General features: G+C 35.3%; 1 pseudogene; it reads right to left on the bottom strand.

Moving 5' to 3' along the window:
- Positions 1–9,885: 9,885 nt before the first annotated feature.
- LOC140956000 (uncharacterized) lies at positions 9,886–12,738 on the bottom strand (annotated as a pseudogene).
- Positions 12,739–13,073: the final 335 nt, after the last annotated feature.

Below are 13,073 nucleotides of genomic sequence, written 5' to 3'. Positions count from 1 at the left end.
GAAACACTATAACAATTGACAATATTTCAAAAAAAAAAAACTATAAAGCTAAATTCTCAACTAGTTTAATATAAAAAAAAATAAAATCGACAAAGATGATTAAAAAAAAAAAAAAAACATGTGATGAAAGCTACGGTACTTCCCCCACGAGTTTTAAAGTATCAGTTAATATGTTATTGGTGTCTGGGCTATGATATGGGTTTGTATTATTTTTTTAGTAAAATATTCTAGCATCGCAAATGTGTTTTGTTTGAATTATATTGAAAAATAAAGAGGTAACGATAACAAACAAAAAACATAGATATATAAAAAAACTGATCAATGAGAAAAAAAAAACAATATAGTATCAACTTGGATTGGAAGGTAAAATTTAAAAGAACAAAACTTTCATAAAAGAGCTTAAAAGGGAAAAAATCATAAGAATAAAAATCAAATTAAAAACATCAATGCATGATCAAATAAACTTTAACATGTTGAATTTTTCAATGTGGTTTTTTTACATAAAAAATCATAAATATAAATAAATTTTTTTTGCACGTATCTAATCAAATAAACAAATGACCATTGTATAAATAAATGGAAAAAAGTAATGAACAATAAATAAAAACATAATTGAAAAAAATAACATACCAATATAGATAAATATATTTAATATCATAATACACGTCATTTACTTGGTTGTATGATGAATTTGTTCATGGAAATCAATTTTTAATAGAGATTGACACACACATAAAATTTCTTGAACAAAATAAAAATAAGAAAACAAATACCATGCCCCCCACATCATATGAAATCATTTGACATAAGATTCGACTGTTCCGGTGACTTAAATATTTTCCAATATCAACTTTTTCTTTGTAGTTCAGAATCCAGCAACCTCCTCTTTCTCCTTCACCTAAAAAAAAAAAAAACTAATTAATATGCCAGGGGTTGACTTGAGGTTTTTTCACTGCTTTATCGTCACTCCTCTCCAATTATGAACAAGTGGTGCTCAAATGCAATAGGATTTGGGAAAAACCCTCCAAATGGTCTGTATGATTTGTATCAAATGGGAAACAAGCTTTTATGAAAAAAAGATTCGGTTAAAATCTATATTGCGAAATTTAGCCAATTCAACTCAATTGCATTAAATTGAGATAATATCAATTATATTTTTTAAAGAAATAAAAAGGTTAATTTTTCTAAAAAAAATTAAAAGTTTTGAAATTCTTTAATAAATAAAAAAAAATATATTTTTTTAAAAAATATAAAATTTTCAAGATGCATAAAGAGTTTTTAAAAAAATTGTGGAAATGGTTAGGCTTAAAAATAAAATAAAATCATTAGTCATTAAATTTTGTTATTACTTTTAAAGGAGTAAGAAAATAAACTTTTGTTAAAAGAATAAAATAAAATACATAAATAGTAAGCCATTAAATGTTTTAAAAATGTTTAATGCATAAAAATTCAAATATTTTAAAAATACTTAAGAATTTTTTTAAATATTTAAGAAATAAAATTTAAATTTCTGAAAAAAAAAGCTAGAAACTACCGTCATTAATGTTTTCTTTTCAAAAACAAATTCAGTAAATAAAAAAAAATTATTTTTTCAGAAAGTTTTCCAAATGAGAAAAACATAAAATGATGAATAATGCACTATTCTTATTTTATATTCGGAGTATAAACATTAAAATTATTTTCTTTGACATTTTCATTTTCGTTTAATTTCATAAATTTATTTATTTTCATTATAAATATCATATAATTTATTTTGGAGTTAATAACCTTAAAATCTCCATGATAACTATTCACTTGAAAGAAATAGCAACATTCTCCGACAGTGCAACCCTCTTCTCTTGCAACGCCTCCTCTGCTTTCCTCTACTACGTCACCGCCTGGATTCTCCTCTGCCATGGCTGGTGAATGCCTTCTCTTGCAGCCCACATTTGCTGCCTCTACTGCCGCAAGCATTATCTCCCTTTCTCACACTCATCAAGTCATCTCCCTCAAATTAACAAACACCAATTATTTATATTGGCGTATGCAAATGCTGCCTTATCTCCTAGGCCAAGGAGTTTTTGGTTTTGTTAATGGCTCCAACACATGTCCATCAACACATGTTCTTGCCCATGATGGTATCTCTCTTCAGGTAAATCCGCCTTTTCAAACCTGGAAACAACAGGACCAACTCATTCTAAGTGCTCTTCTTTCCTCCCTATCTATGGAAGTTTTGCATCTTGTTGTTGGCTGTCAAAGTTCTTGTTCAGCTTGGGGCACTCTTGAGCGAGCTTTCACTTTCACTTCCACCTCCAACTCTCGTATTATGCAACTTCACGGCTCTCTTCAGGATCTTCGACAGGGTGATGAATCAGTAACTCAATTTATGCAAAAAGCGAAGGCCTTATTTGATGAATTGGCCGTTGCTGGTCGGCCAGTTTCACTTGAAGATTTCAATTTATATGTGTTTTGTGGTCTTCGGGGAGAGTTTAAAGACTTAGTTACCAGTCTTATTACCAAGGCTGAACCTTTATCATATGTAGATCTTCACAGCCATCTCCTCACACATGAATTTCTCACAAATCTTCTACTGCCATACATGCTCCTCTGCTGCCCATACCCAGCATTCCATCTTCTGCTCTTGTTGTACAACGCCATACTTTTGGCAATTCTGGCCGTAGTAGGGGCCACTTCAACGGTGGCTGGCGTCCCAACCAGTCCAATAGCAGAGGCAACCGATTTGCTGGCTCCAGACCTGATCACCGCAGCTTCCAAAACTCCTCCTTCGGTGACAATAGGCAGGGCTCTTGGCAGCGTAATAGAGGGCAGAATCTACGCTACCAACTGTGTCAGAATTTCAACCATACAGCTCCCCATTGCCCTCAATTCCAGTAGCAAGGTTATGGCCAACAACCTACTGCCAACCTGGTGCAGCGCAATCTCTCCTCAACCGGTTCTGTTGATTGGTTTCCAGATACCGGTGCCAATCAACACGTCACACCTGATCTTGCCACCTTGACCGCTTCAGAACCGTACCTTGGTAATGATAATTTGCATGTTGGTGATGGTAAGGGCCTTTCTATATCTCATCTTGGTCATACAAAAATATATACACCACATCGTTCTTTCACCTTATCTAATGTTCTTCATGTTCCTGCAATCACAAAACCTCTGCTCTCTGTTTAGAAATTTTGTCTTGATAATAATGTTTATTTTGAATTTCACCCTCGTGTGTTTTATGTCAAGGATTTCAAAACCCATGAAGTCCTTCTCTCAGGTCAGAGTAAAGATGGTCTCTATGCCCTGACCAAGTCTTCCGTCATGTCAGTTCCTCAAGCCTATTGGTCTCCCTGCACTTCTGCCTCTGTCGATTTATGGCATCGTCGACTAGGTCATCCTACTTCACGTATCTTTCAATTGTTAATCTCGAAAAATAAGATTATTTGTAACAACAAACGTCTTAATTTTCAATGTCAAAGCTGTCCTTTAGAAAAATCATCGCGTTTGTCTTTAGGACCTACTGGTCACAAAACTTCTGCTCCACTTGAATTAATTTTTAGTAATGTATGGGGCCCTGCTCTTCTTTTTTCTTCAGATGGCTATCGTTATTTTGTTATCTTCGTTGATACTTATACTAAATATGTATGGTATTATCCTGTAGTTGCCAAGTCTGATGTTTACTCTGTTTTTCATCAATTTCAGACTCTTGTCGAACGTCAATTTTCCTTAAAAATAAAATCTGTTCAAACTGATTGGGCGGTGAATACCGAAAACTATCCATATTTTTTCAGACCATTGGTATTCATCACCGTCTGATTTGTCCCCACACTCATGAACAAAATGGAACAGTAGAGCGTCGTCATATGCATATTGTGGAAACATGTCTTACTCTTTTAGGGCAATGTAAAGCACCTTTTCGATTCTGGAATTATGCTTTTGAAACCTCTGTTTATCTTATAAATCGCATGCCTACTCCTATTCTTGCCCATCGCTCTCCGTTTGTTTATTTATTTCAACGGTCTCCTGATTATCATTTTTTGCGTACCTTTGGGTGTCTCTGTTTTCCTTTTCTGCGTCCATATAATAATCATAAATTGGGTTTTCGTTCCTCTCCATGTGTGTTTTTTGGATATAGTTCTTCACATCTTGGTTATCGATGTCTTGACATTGCATCTCACCGTATTTATATTTCTCGTCATGTCCGCTTCCATGAACATGTGTTTCCATTTGATAATTCTGAACAGATTGCAAAGGTCTCCACCACAACCCCCACCCCATCGGCTACTGTCACCCTTCCAAATTTGCTAAACCACCCACCGCTACCCGCTTTCACTAGCCACCCAAACAGCCCACAGCACTCCGCTTTGCCACTCCAAACAGCCACCCGACCACAGCCTTCACCCATCCCTTGGCCATCATCTCATGCTTGTTTATCTAACCCTTATGATGCAGGTTCAGATCGTCAATTGGTAGCCTCTCCTCATGGTCTTGAGGCACTTTCTAGTCCTTCCTCTGTTTCGCCCTCCCTGGCCAGCACTCCTATAACTTCAGTCTCTACCTCCAACCACTTTTTTGTTGACAGTCCTGTGCTTGAGGCTGCTTCTTTATCATCCTCTCCCGCTGGTCTGCAACTTATGGTTGATTTGTCTTCTTATCAGCAGCCATAGGTCTCCTCGCTACAACCGTCTTCCCCTGCGTCTCCACCAGCACACAACAGACATCCTATGACTCTGAGACCGCGGCAGCCGAAGACAGCTAATCTGGTTGCTTCCGTTGCCTCTACTTCTATCTCCACACGGGTACTGTATTCTCCCTCTTCTAAGCCTTTTGCATTCTCTGATACTGAACGGTATGCAGTTTGGCATAATGCTATGTGTGATGAGATCGCCGCTTTACGCGAAAATCGTACTTGGTCTTTGGTTCCATTTCATCCTTTGATGAACATTGTTGGTAGTAGATGGGTATATCGGATCAAACGTCGTGTTGATGGTAGTATTGAGCGCTATAAAGCGTGCCTTGTTGCTATAGGTTTTACCCAGCAGGAAGGTATTGATTATTCTGAAACCTTCAGTCCAGTTATTAAGCAGGCCACTGTCCGATTGGTTTTCTCTATTGTGGTTCGCGAAATTGAAAGATTCATCAGCTTGATATTCATAATGCCTTCCTTAATGGTGTTCTTACTAAAGAGGTCTACATGAAACAGCCTCCAGGTTTCGTTGACTCTTCTCTTCCATCTCATGTGTGTAGATTGCACAAATCATTGTATGGTTTGAAACAGGCACCGAGAGTATGGTACACTCGTCTAAGTGATTTTTTTCTCTCCATCGGTTTCCGAGCTTTCAAAGTTGACACCTCCCTGTTTATCTTATCTGATGGTACTAATATCTTTTATCTCCTGGTGTATGTTGATGATATTCTGCTTACGGGTAGCAACTCTGCTATGCTCCATCACCTTATACAGTTACTCAGCTCTGAGTTCAAGCTTCGTGACTTAGGTGCTGTTCACTACTTTCTAGGTATTGAAGTTCAGTCTACCAGTATGGGTTTAATGCTGCGTCAACATAAATATATTCTTGACATCCTCACCCGAGCTGGTATGACTTCCTGCAAACAAGTTGATACTCTAGTCTCCCCTTCGAAAGTCATTTTATTACCGGATCATTCATTCTCTGATCCTACACGATTTCATCAAATCGTGGGTGCTCTTCAATATCTTACCTTCACCCGTCCAGATATATGCTTTGCTGTTAACAGAGTCTGTCAGTTTATGCATGCTCTTACAAATTCTCATTGGGCCGCTGTCAAACGTATTTTACGCTATCTTAAAGGTACGATATCTTATGGTTTCCATATCACTCGAGGCTCCTCTTTTGCTCTACATGGCTTTATAGATGCAGATTGAGCTGGTAGTATTGATGATCGCAAGTCTACGGGCGGCTATCTTGTCTTTTTTGGTCAGACGCCGATTTCTTGGAAATCCGGCAAGCAACGCACTGTTGCTCGCTCCTCTACTGAGGCTGAGTATAAAGCCCTTGCTGATGGTACTGCTGAAGTCATTTGGCTTCAATACTTGTTAACAGATTTGCAGGTTCCCTCAGTCTCTGCCCCTACCATTTGGTGTGATAATCTTGGTGCTACCTATCTCTCAGCAAATCCTATCTTCCATGCTCGTACTAAGCATGTTGAAGTGGATTATCACTTTGTCCGTGACCGTGTTGCCAAGAAAGAAATTCAGATTCGTTTTATTCCCTCTCGAGATCAACTTGTTGATGTCTTCACTAAACCGCTTCCTGTTGCATCCTTTACTGCTTTTCGATTCAAGCTTCGGGTTGATCCCCACCCTCAGCTTGAGGGGGCATATTATAGAATACGATTCTAATATATGATGTTGTAATCATTACAGTTACTCATGTATCTATCAGAATAGGATTCTAATATAGGATGTTGTAATCATTACAGTTACTGCAGTCTTCTACTGCCTCTATATAAATAGGAAGGTTGGCTAAGGCACAACCCAACACATTCCATTATTCTCAACTGAAACTAAAGTAGTGCAAGAAACCACTCTCAATTACTCAAAATGCTCTTGCAACATGAGAGTTTTTTTATTTTTTTTTATTAACGTGGATGTTTGGGTTAGCTTGTATGTACCTCAACTAATCCTATATATCTTAAAATTAACAATCATATAAATATCTAATGATCCTGAATTTTATAGAATATAAACTAATAATTTTTAAAAATTAAATTTAAAACTTCAGCTGTGAAGTTATATCTTTAAGAGTTATGTTAGGAGACAATTTACTTGTAATGGTAATGGAATATTGCGAAGGTTATTGTCCTTGGAAAAGAAAATGGCGAAAGGCGGCGTAGTTCCATAATTCCTCCTCATAGCTAGCTTTACATGGGATGTCAAGAACAATAGTAACTTGAAAATAATGGAACAATAGTAGCAGGTGCAGTTCGAGCAGCATCCGTATCTTAGCCCATAAAGGCTGAATTCTTAAATAGATAAGAGTCCGTACCTTCAACCAGAAGCCATATGCTACAGTGAAGCATTGGATTCTTCGAAACACACAACTTTTAGGTTTCTACTGTGAGATTCAAATGGAATGGATAAGACAAGATGTGCTCTATGCTTTAGCTTGCAATATATTCCCCATAACCTCTGAGGTGTAAGAAGAGACTGTAAGGAGGAAGGAAGTCTTCCATGGATGTACAAGCTCAAGTATGAATAGCAATGTTCCCATAGCACAGATTTGATTATGCAAAAACTTCTTACTATTTATAAAAACAATTACTCTTTTTGGTGCATGTGATGGTTTTGACTTCAAACTTTAAGGCCATCATTTATTATTAAGATTATCTAATGTATAAATACACATATTTATCAAATCTTATTTATTTATTTATATATTTATTCCCTAACATCATCATGGGATGTATTATATTTATAACAGTTCCAACTAAGGGTGGCTCAAGTGACCAAGGCATATATACGTGGACCATGGCGGGCCGATTTGTAAAGTAAATAGGAGATGTGGACACTATGCTTGCATGGAATCGCCCAAATTAATATATATTTATTACCAAAGCTAATTACTCTTCAATCCTACAGGTCAAGCAGCGGGCGATGGTGTCTCCTCCGAGGTCGAATAGTCTAACTAATAATTATACATGCTAGAGCATAACATGTTGTAATTAGGTGGTATATATTTTGCTTGCCTATAAGAATATTGGTGAATAATTAAGCTATAATTTAGATTTAATGCAAGATTAAACCTCTACTTAATTGGTCCCTTACGTAATGAAGGGTGATTCCTGCCACTATGCAGCATGTGTCGATCCGTTGTCTAGGAGCAATAATGGCATGTAAGGATTCTCATGTTACACTCGCATATGCTTCAAAATCATTTCTCCTTTCTCCCAATCGTACGAAAGGGATATAGCAAAGGAAGGGTTATAAGCTAGCACTACTGCATTACATAGTTTTATCGATGGATTTATTTTGTCGGTGTAAGATACATAACTCATTGGTAAATTTTTTACCGACGGCCTCACCGATAAAATCTATATATCAGAATATTGATCGTCAGTAATTCCCTTATGCATCGTTGATTCTATCGGAAATTAAAAAAAAAACCAAACACTAACGGTCTTATAGATAGGGGAAGCACGCCAAAAAAATAATTTCCCGGGAGAACTTTACCAACGGACGTGTTCTGTCTGTATTTCCAACTGTAAATCACCGACGGACTGGCCGTCGGTGATTGTGGCATGGGTGGTAAATATTTCAGAATTCTCTGTACAATATCGACAAATATATTCCTTTGGTAGTATCAATGGTAAACATTGACAGATTATATCCATCGGTGATTGTGGCATGGGTGGTAATGTTTTTGCAATCTCGGTAAAATACCGATGGCTCAGTTTTGTCTGTAAGGCCGTCGGTATTTATTTAAAATATTTTTTTAAAATTACTTATTAATAGTAAAAAAAACTAATTAACCAAATAAAATTGTATTAAACATTAAAAATATAAAAATAATGTTAAATAATATTCATCCAAATATTCATTACAAATTTAATATATTTCAAAAACAAAATTAAACTAGATTAACGGTGGACCTCTCTTATATTAGAGACTACCCACAATTTTCATACTTAAAAATATTGATAATATTCACAAGCCAATTTTCATTCTACACATCTACACAAATATTGCAAAATCAACTCTATACAACCTAACATCTATAGAAATTCAACATCTATATATTTTCAACTAACATCTATACAAATTAATTCATAAATAACAATTACAATTAATTGAAATAATAAAAAACATAACAAGCAATAATATATTAAAATTAAGATAAACTAATTAAATTTAATTCTATATTTCAATTAACATTTTAAAGGTAAATTCAACAATAAACAATTCAAATTTAACTAAATTTTCAATTATTATGGCAATACAAACAATAAAATAAAATGAACAAATAAAAGGAAAAAAACTAAAGACTTTAGGAATGAAAAATGTTTACCTTAATAGTGTGTTGATTTCAAGATTTTTATTTACAAAAATTCAAAAAAAAAAAGAACACTACAAAAATAATCATAATAAAAATAAAAAAGTAAAAAAAAAAACAAAGATAAAGAAAGGAGAATCATACCTTTTAATATGTTGAAAACTACAATCAAAACACTAAAAATACAATGAGAAACGCAAAAGATTTGTAGAAGGAGAAGAGAAGATGAATGAGAGGAGCCGAGAAAAAATGAACCATGGAGGGGGGGTTAGTTTTATACTGCAATTTTACTGACGGAACATAGAATAATATTTTTTTGGGCGGTGGCATTAAATTCCATAAGTATTTTTTAGAATTTTGAAAATCCCTCTAGATTTTTCATAGGCCGTTAGCACATTTGTCGGTAAAAAGGTGTTAGAGCACGAGCGCATTGGATTTGCCGCGTCAGTCGGTAACTGTGCCGACCAACCAGGTAGTCTGACAGTCGCACGCTTTGGAATGTGCATCATCCGTCAATGATTTTGTTGGTAAATGTGTCATTGATTATGGTAGGGGCTGTAATTTTTTTGCAACTTTCGGTAAAATACCGACGGGACATATGCCGTTGGTATAGTTGTTGGTGATTATGGCAAAATGTTGTATTGTTTTTGCAAATCTCGGTAAAATACTGACGGGACACAATCTGTTGGTGTTTGTGTTAAGATTTTGTATGTTTTGTTTGTATTGTCTGTCTATCCTCCTGCACAAACGTTTAAATTGCAAACTTACAACACACACAACACAATAACAAGAGCAAACAATTATAAAATAAATATTTCATGTTCTAAAATATCATTCATAATATTACATTATATAAAAAAAAGGCTTTACAACATATTTAGTCATAATTTTTGACTTCGTCCTCAATTGAAATGTTATCAGCTTCATTGCACTCTTCAATGTGGTTATCATCTTCTTCATCAACATTCTCTAATCCACTAGAGCTCAAAACAACATTCAACTTCTCTGTGTCAACATCAATAAGACTATTATAAAAAACATGAAAATTTGAATTTTCTTCTAAGTCAATCGAAGGAGCAATTTAGTATCATTCAACCAACTCACTAACTTGAAAGACTTCATTTATCACACTTGTGTCTTCGTTCTCATCCTAAACGACCTCGACACGACTCCTAGGTTTGGTTTTTAAAATGGATAACCAATCAAGTCTTGATCTATTATTTCTAAAGGAAGGGGTGTATGTGTAATAAAATTGTTGGCATTGCTTTGTAAAAACAAAGACATCATTTACGTTGCGGAGTCTAGCTTTTGAGTTGATTTTAATGAGACCATAGTGAGGATCTACTCTGATTCCTCTGTCAGTTATGTCATACCAATAACATTTAAATAAAAACACTCTATTATGCTCGCTATAATATTGTAGTTTGATGACCTTTTCTAATCTACCATAGTAGTCAACTTCAAACTCACTAGAAGTTGATCCCTTAATACAAACACCACTATTGTATGTCTTTCTTCCATGCCCGTATTCTTCAGTATGAAAGATATATCCATTGACAAAATACCTGTTATAGCATTTGACTTTTCTTTCAGGGCCTAGGCTTAGTAAAGACAGTGAAATAACAACACTACCTCCCATTTGATAAACATTCTATATCAAATACAACAATAATAAATAAATGGATATTATGTAATATTGATGTACGATTAATTACCTTGCAAGAGATAATGAGTTTGTGATAGGACTTATATGTGTTCTAAATCATGTGGCTAATTGTTCATCTTGTAATTGAAAGATTTGGGATTCGGTCAGCTGTGAGTTATTGGACAATAAATATCGTCAATGTTGCCTGCAAGGTTGTTCCAAATTATATGAGTTTATGATATCACAATATATAAATAGTACACTCTTGACAAAGTTTAAGTAGAACATCTACTTACTTAATAAAAGGTCTCAGCTCATCATAGTTAAATAAGATATAATTGTGTGCTTGTTTGAACTCTATTTCAGACAAATATCTTCTTCCCCTTATGATATTTTTAGGTGTGGGTCGTTTAGGATTAGAGAATATTGATAAGTTCCCACTTAAAGGCACTTCACCACCATCATCATGCCATAGAACACGGTTGATCCTCGCTCTCAAATAAGGTTCGAAATAGCATGAGATAAATGTTGAGATCTCTTCAATAATATAGGTTTCACATATTGACGCCTCGACATGCGCCTTGTTCTTGAATCCTTTTTTTTTTTTTTTTAAAGATTGAACAAGTACCTGCATATATAAAATTAAACAAAAATTATCAATTAAAAAAATGAAAAAACATTTAATTATGAATTACATTGCAACTGTAATATCTAACCTTTCGAATGGATACATCCATCTATATTGGACCGGTCCTTCAACTTTTACCTTAAATGGTAAATATACGGGTAGATGCTCCATTGAGTCAAAAAATGATGGAGAAAATAGTGTCTCAAGTTTGCATGTTGTCTCGACGATATTCATTTTAAGCCTTTCAATGTGATCAACATTCAACTTGCTGGAGCATATATCTCTGAAGAAATGACTGATCTCCGCGAGTGCATCCCATATCCCCTTTGGCAAAAAATCACGAAAAGCTAATGGGATGAGTGTTTGCATAAACACATAGCAGTCATGACTCTTCATTCCATATAATCTGCATTCCTCTATATTAACCAATCTTGATATGTTCGAGGCATGTCTATCGGGAAAACTCATACTTTTAAGCCATTTATAGACTAGTAGTTGTGCGTTTTTCTCTAACACAAAGCTTGTTCTTGGTTTTGCGACCCGTGACCCACAAACTAATTCTATATTTTTACGGTTACATAACAATGTTAAACCAATCTAGCCTTGATGTTGTCCTTTGTCTTCCCCTTTACATCCATGATGATGTTGAAAATGTTCTCAAACATGTTCTTTTCAATATGCATGACTTCAAGGTTATGATAGAAAAGATTAGTCTTTCAATAACGAAGCTCCTAAAAGATACTTTGCTTTACTCAATTATGGGTCAAACCAAAACCAGGAAACTTCTGCTTACGTGATTGAAAACTAAACACAATGTCACCATACTCTGATACAACATCATGCAATTCATCACCAGAAAGACACGGGGGTGCAACATCCTTTTCAACTCTGCTAATAAAGAAATCCTTTTTGTTCTTTTTATACCTAAGATTCGGTGGCAAGAAACGATGATGACAGTAAAAAAAAAAAGCTTTACCCCCGTTTGTTAGCGTGAATGCCTTGTTGTTTTCCATACAATATAGACATGCTAGTTTTCCATGTGTGTTCCAACCAGAAACCATTCCATAAGTTGGGAAATAATTGATAGTCCATATCAAAGTTACTCTCATAACAAAATTATGTTTCCTCGAGATATCATAAGTCAAAGCTCTAGAGAACCACAACTACGTCAACTCATCAATCAACAGTCGAAGACAAACATCTATATTCTGCCTCGGATTGCTTGGACCTGGTATGGCCATAGATAAAAACATGAACTCCGGCTTCATACACATCCCCAGTTGCAAGTTATAAACGGTCAATATAACTGGCCAACAAGAATAAGAAGCAACAAATGACCCAAATGGGTTGAATCCATTTGTACACAACCCAAGACGCATGTTCCTTGATTTAGCTAAAAAGTAAGGATGCATACTGTTAAAGTGCTTCCATGCTTCGCCGTTAGAAGGATGCACCATTACTCCATCAACCACATGATGTGATTGGTGTCATGTCATGTGCTCAGTAGTCCTTGGTGACATGAATAACCTCTGCAGTCTAGGTGTGATTGAGAAGTATCTAAGTTTTTAATATGCCATAAAAGTCTTTCCCTTGCTAGTTCTAGGTTTGTAACGGGAATGCCTATATGTCATGAACTCGGTTAGCTCAACATTTTCAAGGTAGTATAACATACAGAAGTTAGGGCACATGTCAATTTTCTGGTATCCTAAACCAAGGGGTTTCATCATGGACTTTGCAGCATAGAAGTTCTCTTTTAGCCTGTTTTCTTTAGGTAAAATGCTTCTCGCCCATT

This window comes from Populus alba, chromosome 10, assembly GCF_005239225.2.
Source record: "Populus alba chromosome 10, ASM523922v2, whole genome shotgun sequence".
Lineage (NCBI taxonomy): Eukaryota > Viridiplantae > Streptophyta > Magnoliopsida > Malpighiales > Salicaceae > Populus > Populus alba.
This window is presented reverse-complemented; position numbering and strand designations above follow the sequence as displayed.